Source organism: Chenopodium quinoa, unplaced genomic scaffold (assembly GCF_001683475.1).
Source record: "Chenopodium quinoa cultivar QQ74 unplaced genomic scaffold, ASM168347v1, whole genome shotgun sequence".
In the NCBI taxonomy this organism is placed as follows: domain Eukaryota; kingdom Viridiplantae; phylum Streptophyta; class Magnoliopsida; order Caryophyllales; family Amaranthaceae; genus Chenopodium; species Chenopodium quinoa.
This window is the reverse complement of record NW_018744394.1, coordinates 204151-208539: the sequence shown is the minus strand read 5'-3', so window position 1 is coordinate 208539 and position 4389 is coordinate 204151.

Here is a 4389-nt window from a genome sequence, read left to right as displayed (position 1 = left end):
TCGAACAATGAAGCCGAATATGAGGCAGCAATCGCCGGCCTACAATTATGCATCTCCTTGGAAGCCGATCATGTCTGCTTAAAAACAGACTCTCAGCTAGTTGCATATCAGATCAGTGGCAGCTATGAGGCCAAAGAGCCCTCCATGATAGCATATCTTGCCAAGATCAAATCAGTCATTGCAGAGCTGAAAACTTTTGAGGTTCAGCTGATCCCAAGGGGTCAGAATACTCAGGCCGATGCACTCTCCAAACTTGCTAGTTCATCTTTTACCGAGCTGAACAGGTCTGTATATGTAGAAGTGCGTCGAGTAAGAAGTGTCGACGAAGCACCTGAAGTGTGCTGCGCTGACCCAGAGCCTAGTTGGATGGAACCCATTTTAGCTTTTAAGCTTCGGGGAGAAACTCCTGAGGACAAAGCTTTGGCCTCCAAAATGAAGAGAACCAGCTCTAGGTTCATTGTCTTCAGGGGGGAACTTCTGAAAAAATCCTTCTCAGCCCCATTGCTGAAATGCGTGGGACCAACAGATGCAGATTATATCCTGCGGGAGATTCACCTCGGCATCTGTGGGAACCACATTGGGGGAAGAACCTTAGCCCACAAGGCATTGAGGGCTGGATATTACTGGCCCACCATGATCGCAGATGCTAAGGAGCTGGTTCGGAAATGCGAAAAATGTCAAAAATATGCTCCAGTTATCCATCAGCCAGCAAGGGATCTTCAGCCGATCCTTAATCCACTCCCGTTTGCCCAATGGGGACTGGATATACTGGGACCATTTCCAGAGGCTGTGTACCAGAAAAAATGGCTGATAGTTGGTGTCGACTACTTCAGTAAATGGATCGAGGCCGAAGCAGCCTCGAACATTACAGAGCAAACTGTCAGAAAATTTATCTGGCAGAATGTCATCACTCGCTTTGGCATCCCGAGAGTATTTGTCTTCGATCATGGGAGGCAATTTGATAACTTACCGTTGAAGCGATATACAGATCAGTTCGGCATCAAACTGGCATACTCAGCAGTATGCCACCCGCAAAGTAACGGACAAGCCGAAGCGGCAAACAAACAGATCTTAAATGCCCTCAAGAAGAGGGTGGAAGATCAAAAGTCCAAATGGCTAGAGGAGCTCCCCGGAACCCTTTGGTCCCTTCGGACAACTGAAAAAGAGGCAACGGGCCACTCACCTTTTGAATTGGTGTATGGTGCCGAAGCCGTCCTTCCAGTGGAAATTGGCTCTGAGAGCCTTCGAGTGCACCATTTTTCGGCTGAGAATGAGCGACTGATGAGGGAATCTCTCGATTTCCTCGACGAAGTAAGAGACTCAGCTCGAGATAAAATGGCGGCCTATAAGCAGAGAGTCAGCAAATTTTATAACCGAAGGGTCCATGCAAGGCCTCTCAAAATTAGAGATCTTGTCCTTCGGAATGCTGCTGCAGTTCAGAAAGGCCGAATCCATGGGAAGCTCTCAGCTACATGGGAGGGACCTTATGAAATTTATGATGAGCTTCAGCCAGGGACATACCGACTTCGGCAGTTGGATGGAACTGAGTTGAAAAATCACTGGAACGCTGATGTACTGAAAAAATATCATGTGTAAACCCTTCGGGGCAGAACAATCTTTGTAAGTACATTTTGAACTAATGAAAGGCCTTGGAGCCGCCATTTATATAAATATTTACAACTTTTTATCCTTTCAAAATTTTCTTTGTTCTATCTACTCTTTAAGGGTTTTTTATTCAGCCTCGTCTGAAGCCTTCGCCTTCGGGTAACTGGGTTTCAGATTGCTGACAAAACTCGTCTTTTTAAAGAACACCGGTCTTTCAGCTGAAGTCAAACTTCAGTAAGACTTGTTCTCCAAAGACATGAGTCCATGGACAATTCTGGGATATTGCCTTAACTGAGCCTTGTATCCCAGAGAGCCATTATCCGAAACATTGCCTTAAGTTGGCCCTGTGTTTCGGGTATCCATTTTTCAAAGATAGACAGAAAATCAAGGATAACAGCCTTTTTAAATCAGCCTCGTCTGAAACCTTCGCCTTCGGGTAACTGGGTTTCAGATGGCTTATAAAACTCAGTCTTTTTAAAGAACACTGGTCTTTCAGCTGAAATCAAACATCAGTAAGACCTGTTCTCCAAAGACATGAGCATGGACAATTCTGGGGTATTGCCTTAACTGAGCCTTGTATCCCAGAGAGCCATTATCCGAAACATTGCCTTAAGTTGGCCCTGTGTTTCGGATACGCGTCTTCTTTAAGAACGCTGGTCTTTCAGCTGAAGTCAAACTTCAGTAAGACTTGTTCTAAAGAGGTTAGTCCCAGAAAGCTAATGTCCCAAGCATTGCCTTCAGTTGGCCCTGTGTTTCGGATATCCAACTTTCAGACAGTCAATCTTCAGTAAGACTTGTATCCCAGAAGCATTGCCTTCAGTTGGCCCTGTGTTTCGGATACCCATTTTGAAGAAGTTCAGAAATTGCTTATTTAACTGAAGTCATACTTCAATTTCTGTGGGGGCAAGAAGCACTCAGTGCAACTATGTTCGGCAGAGTTGAAGAAAAGAAACAGTAAAGCATTCAAAAATAAAGCAACTGAAGAAAAGAGCATTAGATTAATATTTCTCAAAAATTGAGCTACAAGTTCAATAATTCAGTATCGGCAGCCGCCCACAAGCGGAAAATAACAGCTGCCGAAATACGTACATAAGCAAAAAAATAAAACTGCTGTACGACAAGGCAAGCTGAAGCAAAAAAACAAGGCAAAAAACTCAGAAAGCGGCAAGTCTAAAGTTAAGCACATGATGAACCGCAAGATTCTGAAGACGACTGCCCGAGTTCCTATGCTTCAGCCGGAGGATCAGACTGATCAGCGTTGAGTCCCATGGTGGCCTCAGCACCAGCAGCAGAAGAAGCGGGCTTTGCACTTTGCCGAGCCTCCCTTTCCCTCTGCTCAGCTTCCAACTCCAGTCTTTCAGCTTCCTCTTCGGCTTCCTCAGCCTTGAGAATTTCAGCTTCAGCTGGAGTTGCATACTTCATGTGAGGGTCTTCGGGATTCTGGACCCACTCAGCACATTTAGACCAGTCCAGTTTCGGCTCAGCATGAAGGCAAACTCTTCGGCATACTCGGAATCCGTTTCTGAAACCCATCTCATATTCCTCTTGGGTATAAACACGGACCTTGAGTAAAGCCTCAGCATCAGCCAGCTTCTTCTGGGTCTCCTCCAAGTCTTCCTTGGATTTCTTCAGCTCATCAGCGACTTGGGAGGAGGAACCTCTCAGCTCATTCAGCTCTTGCTGAATTTGGAAAGCCTTTGTCTGGGCCTGGGCCACTTCAACTTTCTGGATCAGCAATTGATCCTCAGCCTTTTGGAATTTAGCTCTTTGAGCTTCAGCAGCAGCAGCAGCCACTGAGAGTTGGACGTCTTTGGCCAGGAGCAATTCTTCAGCAGCCATTCGGCTGGCTTCAAGAGCCTCTAGACGCTGCTGCACTTCAGCTTGTGCAGCAGTTCCTTCTTGAATTCGGCTCTCAATAGCAGCCTTGAATTTGGAGACGTCCACTCCCATATGCTCATGGAGGAATTTTTCCCCTTCCATCAGTGGGGGAAAAACCTCCATCTCCATAGCATCGCAGAAGGTTTTCAGAGCTTCGGCAGCTTTTTTACCGTACTCCTCAACCTCCTGCTGCTTCTCTTCAGCTGCTGCTTGCTTCAGCTTAGCAAGCTTAACTTCCTCTTCAGCCACCTTCTTTTCGTGCACAGCAGCGTCTACCCTATCTTGTAGGGTATCAATCAGCTCTACAGTGAGAGTCTGATTGTGCACGAACTGAAAACAGGAAGACAAAAAAAATATATAATAAATAAAAAAAAAAATATATATATATATATGAGGAGCTGAATTTCGGAGGAAATGAAGGAAAATTACCTGCATCATCAGCAGTTGGTTAGACCTGGCTGGGTCAGGAACTGATCTGCTGGATTCGCCCATCCCAGCAGTGGCCTTCAGCGACCAGATCCTTGCCCTGTCTACTTCGGACATGCCAGCAAAATTGCCGAAGTAGGCTGCACCTCCTTCTCGGTTTTGACCCCATATGAGGTCCCAGATGTGATCTGGGATTGGAATTCGGGGGGCCGAGAAACCCATTTCTCCAGAATGCAGAGACTGGAAAGAAGGGAAGGACGACGATGGAGCTTGATTAGCTTTGGTTGTCTCAGCATCGTCCTTCTCAGAGGAGTCAATCACTATGACCTCCTCTTCTTCAGGGGTGAGGACGAAAGCCTCAACCTCTCTTGCGATATCTGCCGTGAAGCCCTCAGCACTGGACATCACGGCATCTTTATTTTCGTGCTCAGCAGCACTCTTCTTGATTTCTTCTTGGACCCCTCCCTTAGGTTCGGTAGT